Here is a 17,462-nt window from a genome sequence, read left to right as displayed (position 1 = left end):
TGACCAAGACCACCCCTCTGGCCCCTCGCCCTTTGCCCTCTCCTCCCTTCGACCCCTCCCCCCTCCTCTGCAGCCCCTTCCCATCCCCCAAGGCCATCCCTCTTCCTCCTCTGTCTCCTGGAAAGGTCTGCTCTCTCTCTCACACCACCAACACCATCTTTGGTGCCTACTCTGGGCTGGGATTGTGCTAGACTCAGATACCCAGAGCCAAGTCGGGGGACAGGGGATGACAGAACAGAGAACGGCCGCAGGCAGGGTGTGTGCCAACTCAGAGGAGGAGCGGGCAGCTTGAGAGCGTAGCAGAGGTAATCTCAAAGCTCTACTGTACGGATGTTTGATCTGACTCTTCAAGAATGAGGAGACCCAGGAGCTCCTGTCATGGCTCAGTGATTAACGAATCTGACTAGAAACCATGAGGTTGCGGGTTCGATCCCCGGCCCCACTCAGTGGGTTAAGGATCTGGCGCTGCCGTGACCAGTGGTGTAGGTTGCAGATGTGGCTCGGATTTGGTGTGGCTGTGGCTGTGGTGTAGGCCGGCGGCTGCAGCTCCAATTAGACCCCTAGCCTGGGAACCTCCATATGCTGCGGGAGCGGCCCTAGAACAGGCAAAAAGACAAACAAACAAACAAACAAAAAAATAGAATGAGGAGACCTGGAGTTCCCGTCGTGGCTCAGTGGTAATGAACAAAACTGGTACCCATGAGGATGCAGGTTCAATCCCCAGTCTCTCTCAGTGGGTTAAGGATCCGGCATTGCCGTGAGCCATGGTGTAGGTCACAGACCCAGCTCAGATCTGGCGTTGCTGTGGCTGTGGTGTAGCCGGCAGCTCCAGCTCCGATTCAATCCCTAGCCTGGGAATTTCCATATGCCGCGGGAGTGGCCCTAAAAAGACCAAAAAAAGAAAAAGAACAAGGAGGACTTCGAGCAGAAGAAGGAAGAGGACAACAGTGAAGAAGGTGGAAAAGAACTTGGACTGTCCAGGCAGCGGCAAGACCCGCCTGGGAGCTGGAGCAGAGGGTGCAGAAAGAGGCGAAGGGGATGGTGGGACTGCTTCTCGCCTCTCTCGTGGCCCCAGGCTTCTCTCCCTGTACCTTCTCTTGCAGAGCCCCTGGCTCAGGGTTCTCTGCTTCCTTTTCCAGACCTGCTCTGTCTGCTCTCTCCTTTATGCGCGGAAGGGCTTTCCCTTGAGAGAAAAGCGGTCTCGGCTACGCCTGGGCTGGGGATGGGTCACTAGAAGCTGGAAGCAGGATGCAGGGGTTGGGGGGACAGGGGGCTTTCCACCCCCAGAACATCGCTGGACAATTCAATAAAGTCCCTTCATCAATACCCCTGATCTCTTTCTTGTTTTTTGTTTGTTTGTTGCTTTCTCTCTTTTTAGAGCCACACCCACAGCATATGGAGGTTCCCAGGCTAGGGGTTCAATCAGAGCTGCAGCCGCTGGCCTACGCCAGAGCCCCAGCCACACCAGATCTGAGCTGCATCTGCGACCTCCGCCACAGCTCACAGCAATGCCAGATCCTTAACCATTGAGAGAGGCCAGGGATGGACACTAGTCGGGTCCTATGGACACTAGTCGGGTTTGTTACTGCTGAGCCACAGCGGAAACTCCCCCAACCTCTTTCTTACTGTTCATTTCATTGAACACAGGTGGCCCTGCAGTGAGGAGAGGGAGGGGGCTGACACCTTCACTGTCACCTCCACCACCTCTTTGGTGAGAGAGGCTCCCGCTGGGCTGGGTGCAAACTGCTCTCTTCCCCACGACCTCCCAGCTCCTGAAACCAGAGTCTATGGCAGGGCTCATGCATTAATGATGAGAGACCAGGAAGGATGAGGGCTGGATGGAGACCTGGAGGGAGGACAACTAGGGAGGAGAGAAGGAGGGCAAAGCCCGGGCATCAGTCACTAGCCTGCCGGATGGGCCCCAGGGAGCAAAGCGAGAGGGAGCCGCTGCTCTCGTAGCCATCAGCTCCTCTGGGTGGGAGTTGGAGCAGGCAGTCCAAGCAGGCGGTAGGGAGAAACCAGAGGTGCTCAAAGTTACCAAAAGAATTCCTGGCGTTCCTGTTGTGGCGCGGCAGAAACAAATCTGACTTGTATCCAAGAGGCTGTGGGATTGATCCCTGGCCTTGCTCAGTGGGTCAGAGATCCAGTGTTGCTGTGATCTGTGGTGTAGATCACAGACGCAGCTTAGATTCCACATTGCTAGCCTGGGAATTACGTGTGCTTGCTGTGGATGCAGCCCTAATAAGCAAAAAAAAAAAAGTTCCTGGATAGAGGGGGAGGGGCCGTGTGCGAGATCCCTGTCTCCAAAGAGGTTTCTCAAGGGACCCAAAAGGGCCAAAACACCCTGTCCCTTGCCACCCCTATAGGGTGACTCACCCATGTGGCTTCTATGGAGGAAACAGCCACTTTGAGGAAGCTCATGGGAGCCCCAGTAGGCACTGAAGATACGAACCACCGAACCAGGGTTCCCCCCAACTTGTGGCAGAGCCTGGGGCAGACTAGGAAGGAGCAGCAAAGGAGCAGCAAAGCGAAGAGGCGGGTCCTTCTGACCCATCCTGACTTGCCTGTCTCCTCTCCAGCCCTGCCGCCGCCTCCCTCCTCCCATCACTCCAAGGCCGAAAAGCCCACATCATCCGGAAACCTCAGCTTGGCTTATCTCAGGAAAACCTGGGACACCCCGGCCCACACCCTTCTATCTTCTTTTCTCAGGAGACCCGGGCCTCCCTCTCCAGAACTTGGATATGAGACGTTTGGAGTTGTACCTTTGATCATCCATCCCAGCCACATCCTGCCCTGGCCTTGGAATCCTGGCCCCATCCCTACCCAACCCTGCATCAGTCCCTCCCCTGCCACTCTCAGAATCTGTCCCACCCTTTCTGGAATCAGACTGGGACACATCTCACCGGGTTCTGGGAAACAGACTGTGGCAACCTGTGGGGATGGAAGGTGGGTGACAGCTGGGGCCCCATGTCCCTTTCATTGGTGCCCATTCATGGAGCCTCACTTAGCTCCCATCATCCTGAGCAGCAGAGATAGCATCTTTAAGGCCTGCAAGGAGTGGGCTCCCCTACCCTGACCCCAACCCCGATTCTCAAAGGTGAGTTCAGGATGGGAAAAATCCAGGAGGGATGCTTTGCCTGGAGCCCAGATCAGGTTGGGCCCTGGCTCCCTGGATAACAAATGTCCCACTAGTTGTCCCCATGGCTCCCCTCTGGCTCAAATTCTGAGCTAGGACAAGAGGGAAGGGAAGAGGGAGGACAAATGGGGCAGAAGATCCAAGTTGCATCTGCAACTTACACCACAGCTCACAGCAACGCTGGATCCTTCACCCACTGAGCGGGGCCAGGGATGGAACTTATGTCCTCATGGATACTAGTTGGGTTTGTTACCACTGAGCCATGACAGGAATGCCCCCACCTGCTGCTTCTTAACTGCCTCCCTCAGCTCCCTCATACTCAGTTTGATCTCTATCCACCTTTGGTGGATAACCAGGCTTTGCAGGTGCTTGGTCTCTGGGTCTGAGGGGCATCTTGGTCTCACCAGCATCAGAGCTCCCCAAAGAGAAAGGACCTGCTTCCTTCCATTAGTCCAAGAGTTCCCTGAGAATTAGGGCCCTCACTCGCCTCTGAAGACTGAGGCTTCCCTGAGGGCAGCATCTGCTTTCTCTGCTGCTCCAGGCTTGGCTCCACAGGGCAGGAAGAAGCTGGTGGCGGAAGGGCTGAGTGAAGGGCTCTCCTCTCCTGCCTCCCCACCCCACCCCAAGCCCGCTGGCTACAGGAGCCATGCTGCCCATGGTGCCAAGGCGGGGTCAAGCCTTCCTGGGTTCTTGCTTCAGAGCTGGACTGGGCACATGGCTGGGATCTCTTGGTACCTGGCCGCTTTGCTCCTGGCTCCAGGATATGCCGCCGGGACAAGTTGGTCTTGACATGGTGTGTCCCCCTCTTCCTCAGTACCAGGCAGGAGGGCCAGGAGCAGGCAACAAAAATGAGACCACCCAGCTGCCTTGCCAGGGCCAAGGTGGCGTCTCGGAACACTATCCTATGGTCACGGGTCTCTGGCAGAAATAAGGATGGAGGTAAAACTAGGAACACCACTCCTTCCTGCCTGCCCAGTGAACAAGCACAGCCCGGATGCCAGGGTGCCAAGGGAAGGGCTCAGGAGACTGTCACTGCAGCAGGAGCTTCTCTGAGTCTGTGAGGCTCCCACTTTGTCCAGTCTCCTGTGACAAGCTGAGCTGAAGCTACAGCTTCTGACATCCCAGCCCCCAACTGAGTTCTAACTCAGTTGGCTCAGATGAAGGGGTTTCTCTGCATCCTGGTGCTGCAGAGATGCTGACGAGCCCACTGGGCCACAGCAGAAACTCCTATTTTACCCATTTTTATTTTTACTCTTTATAGCCACACCTGTAGCATATGGAAGTTCCTGGGCCAGGGGTCAAATCAGAGCTGCAGCTGCAGCCTGTGCCACAGCTTGTGGCAATGCTGGATCCTTAACCCACTGAATGAGGCCAGGGATTAAACCCACATCCTCACAGAAACAATATCCAGTAAGCCAGAACAGAAACTCCATATTCATTTTTAAAGTCTTATTTTACGTAGAGTTCTAATCATTTTGGAACTATGGTGTCCTGTATACGACAGGTTAGAAGAAGTATATTTGAAGGAGGTAAAAGTTCAGTACAGATAGAATAACAGCTGTGAGGGACAACAGCAGGGAGGGACATTATTAAAAGTATTTATAGGAGTCCCCATCATGGCTCAGTCATAACGAACCTGACTAGGGTCCACGAGGAGGCAGGTTCGATCCCTGTCCTCACTCAGTGGGTTAAGGATCCAGCATTGTCATGAGCTGTGGTGTAGGTCACAGATGCAACTCAGATTCTACATTGCTGTGGCTGTGGTGTAGGCCAGTTGCTGCAGCTCCGATTTGACCTGTAGCCTGGAAATTTCCATATGCTGCGGGTGCCCTAAAAAGACCCCCCAAAAAAAAAAATATATATATATATATATATCTCAAAAAGCAGTGCATTCAGGCCCTGGAGGGTCTTCTAAATGGCCCTGTGTGGACAAAGGGGCCTATGGACACTGGCAAAGTGCACAATCTTTTTTTTATTACTCAATGAATTTATCACATCTGTAGTTGTATAATGATCATCACAATCCAATTTCACAGGATTTCCATCCCACAACCCAAGCACATCCCCCCACCCCCCAAACTCTCTCCTCCGGAGACCATAAGTTTTTCAAAGTCTGAGAGTCAGCATCTGTTCTGCAAAGAAGTTCTGTCTGTCCTTTTTTCAGATTCCACACGTCAGTGAAAGCATTTGATGTTGGCATCTCATTGGCTTCACTTAGCATGATAATTTCTAGGTCCATCCATGTTGCTAAAAATGCTAGTATTTCATTCCTTTTAATGGCTGAGTAATATTCCATTGTGTATAGGTACCACATCTTCTTGATCCACTCCTCTGGCGATGGACATTTACGTTGTTTCCATGTCTTGGCTATTGTAAATAGAAAGTACACAATCTTAATCTCATTGACTTACCTGCCAGAAAAGTCAAATCTCGGAGTGTCTACTCTCAGGGACAGGGAACAGGTGATACATTTGAGAAAGTTTCCTTCCTGTCAGGGCAGGAGAAAAGAATGCAGAGCTACTGTTGGAAAATGCTCATTCTGCCTGGCTGCCTCCCTGTTCCTTCCTCCCACGGGACGGGAATGTGCCCTGGGGCTGTGCCGAGTAGCCCAGTCTCCCTGGGACACAAGGGCCCTTTGGATGAGTGAAGATGGCTCTGGAGTCTCCAGCCCCTGAGTTAGCACATCACTGTCCTTCTCTGTCCTCGTCTCTGAGTCCCTGATGAATGTCCCACGATCACCGTCACACCCACGCACCTGCCTCGGGTTCCTGGAATCCAGTTTATCTCCTCCAGGTCACAATACTCATGTCTGCACTTCGGATGATCACTGTCCTCCTCTTGTAGAATGTTAAAAAAATAGGAGTTCCCGTCGTGGCACAATGGTTAACGAATCCGACTAGGAACCATGAGGTTGCAGGTTCGATCCCTGGCCTCGCTCAGTGGGTGAAGGATCCGGCATTGCCATGTGGTGTAGGTGTAGGTTACAGATGCAGCTCAGATCCCACGTTGCTGTGGCTGTGGTATAGGCCGTCGGCTACAGCTCCGATTCAACCCCTAGCCCAGGAACCTCCATATGCCCTGGGAGCGGCAGAAAAGGCAAAAAGACAAAAAAAAAAAAGAGAATGTTAAAAAAAAATAATTAATTAAATACAATACCAAAAAAAAAAAAAAAAAACCCTCTCAAGTCTTCATACTAAAATTAACGTCTGAGGTCAGCCCTCAATTCTCATTCACTTTTGGGGTCAGGGCCATTTCTGATGCAGAGTCAAACCATTAGGGAAAGTTCCCTCAAGGGATGTGTGGGAAGAAGCACCAGGGCAGGGTGTCTGTCCAGGAGAACAAAGAAATTCTCTAAGATTACCAAGACTGCAGTCCTAGGGCTCCTCCTGAAAATCTCTGTCACAGTCAACAGCAAATGTCAGAACTCCCTGGATATCCCACACTCTAGCCTTGTGAATGATCTGGAAAATCTAAGAACAGGTGAGCTGCAGAGCAGGGAGGGGAGAGGCAGGTTGAGGATTCCAGACCAGCCAAGGATGCTGGCACCAAGGGCCACGTCTCCATCCAGAACAGAGCTGGCAGGGATCTTCAGTTTACAAAATGGCCCAGAGGAGTTCCCATTGTGGCTCAGGGGGTTACAAACCCTACTAGTATCCGTGAGGATGTAGGTTCGATCCCTGGCTTTGCTCATTGGGTTAAGGATCCCAAGTTCCCGTGAGCTGTGGCCTAGGTCGAAGAGGCAGCTCTGATCTGGTGGTGCTCGGGCTATGGACAACCCCTTCCCGGGGAACTCCCATAAGCCGTAGGTGCAGCCCTAAAAAGCAAAAAAAAAAAAAAAAAAAAAAAAAAACAAGGCCCAGAGAGGGATGGTGAGTCATCCAAGGTCACAGAGGGAGTCACGGAAGAACCAAGAGGAACAGCCACAGGCTGCCTGTCCCCCTGAGATACACACACACACACACACACACTCTTCTCTGCCAAGGGAATGGGTTGAGGGAGGGGTGGAGGCGAGGGTGGACCCAGGGGTGCCACATAGGGAGCTGGACACAGACAGGAAAAGAGCCCCACCCACTCAGAGCCAGCTCTGCCCCAACCAGCACAAGAAGCTAAAGAAGCTCCAGGAGCATGGGGTGAGCCCGACTATATGTGGTGACTGAGCTTGGAGATGCTGAAGGGAGCCACCCTGGAGGAGGGAAGCAAGACTGCAGGGGCCATTCCATCCCCCCCTCACCGCTGCCGGGTTCAGAGTTGCGAGTCTCCAAGATGCTTTCTCTGCCCCACCCCACCCACACCCACGCTTGCTCCTGGTTCCTTCCCTCCCACAGCCCTTGAGTCTCCCCTGCAACCTCGCCTGTCGTTAGGGCATGCTAACGGACCTCTCCCTTCTACGCCTGCCTCTCATCCAGTTCCCCTAATAATGGCATTTTCTTTCTTTTCTATTTTTTCCTGTATTTTTAGGGTCGCACCCATGGCACATGGAGGTTCCCAGGCTAGGGGTCTAATCAGAGCTGCAGCTGCCAGCCTACACCACAAACACAGCAATGCCAGATCCGAGCTGCATCTGCGATCTACACCACAGCTCACTGCTACGCTGGATTCTTAACCCATGGAGCAAGGCCAGGGATCGAACCCTCAACCTCATGGTTCCTAGTCAGATTCGTCTCCGCTGCGCCAAATTGGAACTCCTTTTTTCGTCCTTTATTTTTATTTTTTTTTTGCATTTTCTTCTTTTATGAAAATACCACTCTTCTCTTTTCTAAGGACTTTTTTTTTTCATTACTATGTTGTTATTCAAAAATATTTGTATTGGGGAGTTCCCGTCGTGGCGCAGTGGTTAACGAATCCGACTAGGAACCATGAGGTTGCGGGTTCGGTCCCTGCCCTTGCTCAGTGGGTTAACGATCCGGCGTTGTCGTGAGCTGTGGTGTAGGTTGCAGACGCGGCTCGGATCTTGTATTGCTGTGGCTCTGGCGTAGGCCGGTGGCTACAGCTCCGATTCAACCCCTAGCCTGGGAACCTCCATATGCTGCGGGAGCGGCCCAAGAAATAGCAACAACAACAACAACAACAAAAAGACAAAAAAGACAAAAAAATATATATATATATTTGTATTGGTACCGTGAAACCAAATTTTAGAGACAGTGGATGTCGTTAGTATGGATATCATTAATTTATTATAAAAGAGAGACAAAAATAAAAGAGAGGCATAAAAATTAATTACGTGATAAAAAGATCTCAGAACTTCAGTGGAATGGGCAGCTTCAGGTGATGCCATTTCAATTGTGGCTCATTTCAGTCTACATACTTTCCGAGGACATCACCAGCTCTAAATAAGAAATAATCTTTGTCGTCCAGAACTGCTTTGGAGCCTCCGTATTCTGGCAGAAGAACTTTGTTTCCAAGTTTCACACAACTTGTTGACTCTCTCCACCCTTTCCTTCAGAGCCTGATCCAACAGCTACTGCTGTTCCTTGCAATACTTTTTCTTGAGATTTTTCTGGGTACAGAATGCATCCTTTGATTACAGTTTCAGCTGCACTTCTTTCAACTAAGACCCGGTCAAAGAGAGAAAGAAACTTTTTTTTTTTTTTTAATCTTTTTGCCATGTCTTGGGCCGCTCCCGCGGCATATGGAGATTCCCAGGCTAGGGGTCGAATCGGAGCTGTAGCCACCAGCCTACACCAGAACCACAGCAACGAGGGATCCGAGTCGCATCTGCAACCTACACCACAGCTCATGGCAACACCGGATCCTTCACCCACTGAGCAAGGCCAGGGATCGAACCCGAAACCTCATGGTTCCTAGTCAGATTCGTTAACCACTGCACCACAATGGGAACTCCAGAAAGAAACTTTCTAAATGCCTGCCGTGCCATGACTCCAGCCGCCGCAATCCGTACTCGGCTCTCATCCTGAAGTTGCAAGGAGAGACCTGCAGTCTGGACCTCCAGACACGTGAACTTGGGGAAAAAAGCTCTAAGGACTTTTCCATCTATTCCCTCCCATGACCTGTGATGTAGGCTACATGGCTGTGGCAATCCGCCTCTTAAGTGTTTAGGAAATTACCCTGGAAAAGTCCAGTAGCTCGCCAGCTCCTGCCAGCAACTTGGTGGTGAATCTGTCAGCAAAACCCAGGCTTTGAGACTCCAGCAGGTGCTTTCCCTGCACAGCTCCTCCCCCTGCCAGAGTTCTCACCCCCTCTGCCAAGTTCCCCCCTCTTCATTTCTCTCCCATCTTCCCCCCACCCCCACCTACCCTTTGATGACCTGTCTTTCCCCAGGGCTCTCTCAGTTCCAACACGACCATCAGCCTGCCCCAAGCAACAATTACTGGGGAGAACAGCTGGGCTTCGAGCAGGGTGAATGTGAGGGAGAGGGAGGGAGGCGGGTGGCCCATATTTCTAGTCTCGGGGCTGAAATCTAGGAGGTGGGGATCTTCCATTCCTCTTTAGGCTCTGCCCCCTCCCCAACCAGCTGGCGACCCCAGCCCCCTCCTGAGCCCCTCCCAACCCCCTCTGTGTGGCTCCCTCATCCCTGTACCTCCCACCCCTCCTCCCCTCTGGAGACCACACTATTGGGGTGTACGTGATGCGCGGAGCTGGCCAGGAAGGCAAGGAGTCAGGCGGTCAGTGACAGCCTGCTCCCCATTTCCTTTTTTTTGTATTTTGTCTCTTTAGGGCCACACCCACCGCACACGGAGGTTCCCAGGCTAAGGGTCGAATCCAGCTGCAGCTGCCGGCCTACACCACAGCCGCAACAGCAGCCAGCGATCTGAGCCGCATCTGTGACCTACACCACAGCTTATGGCAATGCTGGATCTTTAACCCACTGAGAGAGGTCGGGGAATCGAACCCATGTCCTGGTGGATCCTAGTCGGGCTTGTTAACCGCTGAGCCACGACTGGAACTCCCTGCTGCCCATTTCTGGCCCCCAAAGACATCCTCCCATTCAAGGACCAGAACCTGAAAATATTCCCCTTGGAAGAATTTCTTTCCCCACCCCCACCCCGCCCTCCCCAGTCATGCGATGGGGCTGGGAAAGGGCGGACAAAGTCTTAGAAGGCAAGAAGGACACAAATCCCCTCCTTCTCCAGCGAAAGAGAGAAATCAGTCAAGTGAGGAACTGAAGCCCACGGCCTTCTCTCATCATCACAGCATGATGGCCAGTGGGATGCAGAGCAGTCCCTCCGACTTGGACAGGATGCAGTGATGACGGGGAATCCCAGACATGGGTACCTTAGGCTTTTAAGGGCATCCTCCTCCTGCCCTCAGCCTCCACCAGGATGAGGCTGAACCCACCCAGGGCACTGCGGGACAGGAGGATACCTTTTGCCTTGGGGATCTCAGTCCTCGTGCTTCTGTCCTCCATCTCCATCTACCGAGGTCACCCGTGCTGTCCCTCTCCCCCAGCAGAATCCGCAACACCCATAGGAAAATACTGTAAGGAGCTGAGCTCTCCTGTCACCCCACAGCAGACCCTGCCTTGATCCTCTTTCCCTGGGGAGGGTGCTTGAAGGAGACACAGGACTCCAAGCCCCGGAAAGGGGCCTCTGTGCCTGGGGGGTGGGGGACCCTCTGAGTGAAGTTAGGTGGAGGCAGATGGAGCCGGGTAGGGTCCTGGTCACCCCTGTCCTGTACATAAAGCTGTCAGGGCCTGAGCCAGTCCTCCGGGAGCCCACGGGGTTTGGGGAGCTGCAGGCTGAGGGGACGAAGGAGCTGGGGCGCTGAAGGGCCTGACCGGAAACGACGGACCGCCCTCTGTGGGAGGCTGCAGGAACGGCGGGACACCGCAGGGGCGGGGCTCGACTTCCGGGTGCGAGGGGCGGGGCTTAAGACGGCTGGGGGGCAGGGTTGTGTCCCTTGGGGCGGTGTTGGGAGCTAAGGGGAGGGGCTAAACTGGTGAGGGCCTCACCAAGCGTGCAGGGGGCGGGCCCGGGACAATAAGGACGGGACTACGGAAGCGAGGGGCAGGGCTTAATAGCCTGGGGGCGGAGATGGGCCGCCTGGAGCGGGGCTCCAGACAGGCAACATAATTTACAGACGCCAGTGCAAAACAAAAAATACAGGGCTGGAGTTCCCGTCGTGGCGCAGTGGTTAATGAATCCCTGCCCTTGCTCAGTGAGTTAACGATCCGGCGTTGCCGTGAGCTGTGGTGTAGGTTGCAGATACGGCTCGGATCCCGCGTTGCTGTGGTTCTGGCATGGGCTGGCAGCTACAGCTCCGATTAGACCCCTAGCCTGGGAAACTCCATATGCCGTGGGAGCGGCCCAAGACATGGCAAAAAGACAAAAAAAAAAAAAAATACAGGGCTCCTTGTTAAAAATTCATTAAGAATTATTTTTTCAGGATGGCAATAAAAGAGCACTAAACCAAGCATGGGGCCCAGTGCAACTGCACAGAGGTTGCATGCCCATCAAGACAACTCTTGATACCAAGCTAAACAGAGAGTCTCACGGTTCAAACCCAGCTGTCCCCTCCAAGGAAAAGGTCAGAAGTGCAGGCCCTCCCATTTTTCCCGAAAGAAAGGGGAATATACCCTTTGAGGAATCTTCTCTCATTCTCTTCTGGAGGGGGGTGAATCCGCTGCCCCCCCACAACATACACACACACACACACACACACATACACACGCGCCCCAGCTCCCAGAGCTACTTTGTAATCCCCTGCCCACCGTAGAGAGAGCACCGCCCTGTCCCTCATGCCTCTCCTCTCTTTTACCCTCTGCAGAGCTGAGCAAGGAGCACCACCAGCTGGCCATGTCCCTGGAGAAAGAGTTGCTTCCCCAACAGGCAGAGCTGGTGAGGACTCTGAGGGTTGAAGGATGGGTGTCAGGGATGACAACTATGGTAAAATTGAGCACTAGGGAGGATGTGGGAGCTCATCCAGCCCTACCCTCCTTTCGTGGATGAGCACTCTGCACCAGAGAGCAGAAGGTACTTCGGGGTCACACAGCAGACTCCTGGCAGAGCTTTCTACAGAACTCAGCTCCTCCAGGTTCTTTTTTTGTTTTGTTTTGTTTTGCTTTGCTTTTTTAGAACTGCATCCACCCCATATGGAAGTTCCCAGGCTAGGGGTCCAATCAGAGCTGTGGCCACTGGCCTACACCACAGCCACAGCAACGCCAGATCTGAGCCATGTCTGCTACCTACACCACAGCTCGTGGCAACACCAGATCCCTAACCCACTGAGTGAGGCCAGGGATTGAACCCACGTCCTCATGGATGCTAGTTGGACTCATTACCGCTCAGCCTACAATGGAACTCCCTTTTTGCTTTTTCTTCCCCTGGTGTCTTAATCAATGCCCGTTTCTTCTCTACTCTAGCAATAATGGGCAGGAGGGGTCAAGAATGGGGGCAGGGACTGAAACTGAAAATTTTACAGCAGACCATCTCTGAAACTGATGGATCCCCAAATGCAAAGCATCTTTTTTTTTTCTTTTGGTCTTTTTGCCTTTTCTAGGGCCGCTTCCCGCCGCAAATGGAGGTTCCCAGGCTGGGGGTCTAATCAGAGCTGTAGCCGCCGGCCTATGCCACAGCCACAGCAATGCAGGATCCAAGCCGCGTCTGCGACCTATACCACAGCTCTTGGCAATGCCAGATCCTTAACCCACTGAGCGAGGCCAGGGATGGAACCCGCAACCTCATGGTTCCCCATCGAATTCATTAACCACTGCTCCACGACGGGAACTCCACAAAGCATCTTGTGATATTTATTTTCTACTGTGCAGGTGGTGACCATCCTGGACCCAATTCTTCCCGGGCCGGGGGGAGGCAGTCTTCACCTCAGGCTGTGCAAGGTCTTTTACAGTGAGGAGCTGAAGGTAAACCACCCCTGGTCAGACTCTACAGCCTTGACATACAAGGGGATGGACCCCACTATACCTGGGAGCCCAATGCCTTGTCACCACTCTGTGCCCTCCAGGCCAACTCCCCCATCTTTCAGGTGTAGCCAACAACACCTGGAACTGGGGAAGGTAAAGTGGGGTTGGAGCAAGCCTGGGGGTGCTGGTGAAAGGGAGATGAGGCTCAGCTCCAAGTTCTCTTGGGAGCAGAGCTCCAAAGGCTTCATCCCGGACCCAGTCCCTTTAACAAGGATCTGGAGGCTCTGTCCCATCAGGAGGACTTAGCAGTCATAGCTGAGGAGGAAAGCTTCTCTTGCATCAGCTTTCAAGTGGACACGAGCTCCAGCACCTGCTGCGGCTGCATCTTGAGGCTGATGGGTAGAGGGACTGGCAGTGGGGGGCCAGGGACAATGAGGGCTGACACCTTGAGGTTTAACATGGGGTGTGCTTCAAGTCTTCAGCACAACTTAGTTGAGTGTCACGAGACACTGAACAGTGTCTGCTCAGCCAGGACTTTGGAGAGGTCTTGGGCTCCAAAGCTGATTGGGGAATTTGGGAAGAAAAGTTAAATTTTTGGCGGGGGGGGGGGGGGGAGTAAGAGAAGAGTCTGAAGGAATTCCCATTGTAGCACAGCAGAAATGAACCTGACTGGTATCCCTGAGGATGCAGGGTCGATCCCTGGCCTTGCTCAGTGAGTTGGGGATCCTTGGCGTTGCTGTGAGCTATGGTGTAGGTCACAGACGAGGCTCAGATCCCGTGTTGCTGTGGCTGTGGTGTAGGCCAGCTGCTGTAGCTCCAAGGAGACCCCTAGCCTGGGAACCTCCATAGGCCCCAGGTGCAGACTTAAAAAGCAAAAAAAGAGAAAAGATTCTGAACGTTTTACCGTGTTCAGAAAGGAAGTATTTATTTAAGAAGTGCAGCTCACCATCTGCAATCTGCACCCCAAAACTTTCAACCTCTCTTTCCCAAGATATAAAATGCAAAGCCTTCAAGACACAGTCTTCCTTCCACCCACTCAGCCTGTCCTCATCCCTCGCTTCTCCACCTCCTTTTACTCCTCTGAGGTCTGAGAGTATGTTCGTGCAGGGGGTCACTTTCCAGCCATCCCACACCCCCCAAGAGAGCTCTGTCTGCTACAGATATGGTCCCCAAACTTCTCCCTGCCCTCATAACTCCCAAAGTGACAGCTTCTTCCTGTTCTTGCGAGGATCAGTGGCCTCCACCCTCCTGAACTTCACTAGCCTATCTCTCGCTCTCTCTTTCGTCTTTGGCCCCTTCCTGAGGAGAAAATCAACAATAATGAAGAAAATGGGCAGGGAAGCAATGCCCTGTCCCAATGTGTCTATGTCTGTTTGCAGGATCTGCAGTGCACTCTGTGGGTCAGGGTCTTAGAGAATGGGAGACTGGGGCTTCTTGCCCTATGTCTATTCCCTTCCCTGAACCCCATTTCCTAGCAACCACACACAAACCACAAGCTCGGGGCAAACATCCAGGTGATTATCGCCCATCAATTCCCTCAATTGACCACCAGAGGGAGATAGAGAGCAAAGCCGCCGCCTGCATCAGCACAAGGCACCACTCAGCCTCCTGTTTCAATAAATCCCTATTAATTGAGCTAAAGAGTTCTTACATATTAATCCAGCCAAAATTTCTTCCAGAACAGTTTGAATTGTGTCCCAGATTCCCCTGAATGTAGACGAGGATCCTGAGGGAAAGGAGACTCTGTACTGTAAAGGGAGTCTGTGACCTCACCCTAAGTCCCTTACTGGCGGTTTTCTCAAGGAGCTTATGATAAATAGGGTACAGGGGTGACAAAGAGATGATAGGATATCCTGGGTGGTGGGTGGGAAGAGCAGCACAAGAACAAGGCTGACATAGAATTTTTTTGGTTGTTTTTTTGTTTGTTTGGTTGGTTGGTTTTTAGGACCACACCTGCAGCATGTGGAAATTCCCAGGCTAGGGGTCGAATCAGTGCTATAGCTGCCAGCCTACGCCACAACCAGCAGGATCCAAGCCACACTGGTGGCCTACACCACAGCAATGCTGGATCCTCAACCCACTGTTCGAGGCCAGGGCATTGAAACTGCATCCTCATGACATGGATGTTTTTATTCCAAAAGCACAAGCCCTTCAATTTGGCTGACCTCACAAGCCCTATTTCCTCTCTGTGCCATGAACCCTCAGCCTCTCCTGCTTGAAACACCAGGAGATGGGAGATGGGGCAATGGGGCGGAGGTGGGGCGGGAGCAGGACTAGGATGAGGACAATTCTGGTAGAGTTTAGAAAGGAGGGCAAGAGAAATAAAGGGGCAAGATTTCTAGGTCAGAGGAAGGAAGGCTGGCTAGGTGGACTTTGTGGATCCTTGGGGAGAACAGATACACGTGTGACTTCTGGAAACCACTATTCTCCAGATCTTGGGAGGATGAGCTGAACCGGAGACCTTGGCCTGCAGTCAGTGGGAGGAAGACAGACACTAGGAAGAAACTCCCAAAAGTCTGGCTGAGGCAGTGGTGGGCTGGGGAGAGGGTGGGGCGTGGGAACTCCTTCTCTGGAGCTGATTAAGGAATGGGAGACAGCACAGCCCCAAACCATATGCTGGATTACTGTGATATCACACCAATGTAGTGAATAAGCGATACAGAGAAGGGAGTTCCCGTTGCGGCTCAGCGGTAAAAACCCGACTACTATCCATGAGAATGCGGGTTCAATTCCTGGCCTCACTCAGTGGGTTAAGGATCCAGCGTTGTCGTGAGCTGTAGTGTAGGTCGCAGATGCAGCTTGGATCTGGTGTTGCTGTGGCTGTGGTGTAGACCGGCAGCTGTAGCTCTGATTCGACCCCTAGCCTGGGAACTTCCATACACCACACCTTCGGCCCTAAAAAAGCAAAAAAAAAAAAAAAAAAAGAAAAAAGAGAGAGGGAGAGATGGAAATCCAGGAAGAACCAGGAAAACAGAGATGGAAAGGCTATTACACAGACACACACTTCTGCATACATGTGCACATGTGACAGGAGCTGCATGACTAATGGCAGCCTTCTTCCCACACACCCAGGTTCCCACCTCTGCTTCTCCTGAGGAAAAGGGATGTTTGCTTAGGCTGACGGTTAGAGCTGTCTAGGAGCAGGTATCAGACAGCAGCACGAGATGTTCCCCGGGGCAGGTGGGAAGGGAGGTGAACCAAAAGACTGGGGGCAGGGACCAGAGCAGGGGCTTGTTTTATTTCAAGACGCAGAGGAGAGGAGTTCCCTGGTGGCTCAGCAGGTTAAGGACCTGGCCTTGTCACTGCTATGGCTCTGGTTACTGTTGTGGTGCAAATTAGATCCAGGGTGGGACCAAAAAAAAAGAGCAGAGAGATTTGGGAAAAGCTGTCATATTAAATGAGACTTTAAGGACAAAAGAAGAACTGTTTTTAGGAGTTCTGCTGAGTGCACTACGGTCCAGTCTCCTCCACTCACTACCAGCCCCTCAGGAAAATCTCCAGTAAAGACCTGACTTACTCTCCACATATTTCAAGGTCACATTTCATTTTCTTTTTTTCTCCTCCTTTTTTTTTTTTTTTTTTTTTTAGGCCACACCTGTGGCATATGGAAGTTCCCAGGCTAGGGGTCGAATCCGAGCTAGGCCACAGCCACAGCCATGTAGGATCTAAGCCACGTCTGTGACCTACACCTCAGCTCAAGGCAATGCCGGATCCTTAACCCACTAAGAGAGGCCAGGGATCAAACCACATCCTCATGGATCCTAGTCCAGCTCGTTAACCACTGAGCCATGAAGGGGACTCCCCATATTTCATTTTCAGTGGAGAGCCTCAAGTTGAGAGCACAAAGGCTCAGTGGTGTTCAGGTTATGCAAGCACGCATTCGGACAGACATATCCCAACTCCTAGGAGCCTTGCTTGTGAATCTCATGATTCATTGTCCAGAGACCTGCCTTGTATATAAACTCCCCTTTAAAATTCCTCCCAGGCAGGGATTTAAGATAAGAGCAAGACCTTGGAGGGAGAAGGATAAATTAGGAGTTTGGGATTAGCAGATACAAAATATTATATCTAAAATAGATAAATAACAGGACTTCCTGCTGTGGCTCAGTGTGTTAAGGATCTGACCCTTGTCTCTGTGAGAAATGTGGGTTGGATTCCTGGCCTCACTCAGTGGGTTAAGGATCCACCATTGCCAAAAGCTTTGGCTTAGGTTGATCCAGGGTACAGGGAGGTAACCCACCCACCCAAAGAAAAGGCGACTGGGCAAAACAGCACTGCCTCCCAGGGCCCGCCCTCAGCACCAGTGGTGGCTGCCTCCCTCCCTCAGACTCCCCGGGTCCTGGCTGTCACAGTTCTCTGGGGGCTTCACTGTGTGAGAGCAGCTTTCCTGCCACAGCTAATGAAATGTTCCAGGTAGGCTCCACGTCCATGAAGAAGGTGAGCGGGGAGGGAGAAAAGAGCCCTTGACAAAGAAAGGGGAGATGGGGAGTTCCCATCGTGGCGCAGCGG

The 17,462-nt window shown here is 52.5% G+C and overlaps 1 pseudogene; it reads right to left on the bottom strand.

The window, feature by feature from the left end:
* Positions 1-8,254: 8,254 nt before the first annotated feature.
* LOC125114325 (10 kDa heat shock protein, mitochondrial-like) lies at positions 8,255-8,742 on the bottom strand (annotated as a pseudogene).
* Between the last annotated feature and the right edge of the window lie 8,720 nt (positions 8,743-17,462).

This window comes from Phacochoerus africanus, chromosome 14, assembly GCF_016906955.1.
Source record: "Phacochoerus africanus isolate WHEZ1 chromosome 14, ROS_Pafr_v1, whole genome shotgun sequence".
Lineage (NCBI taxonomy): Eukaryota > Metazoa > Chordata > Mammalia > Artiodactyla > Suidae > Phacochoerus > Phacochoerus africanus.
Note: the sequence above shows the minus strand (reverse complement) of the source record. Positions and strands in the feature narration are given on the sequence as shown.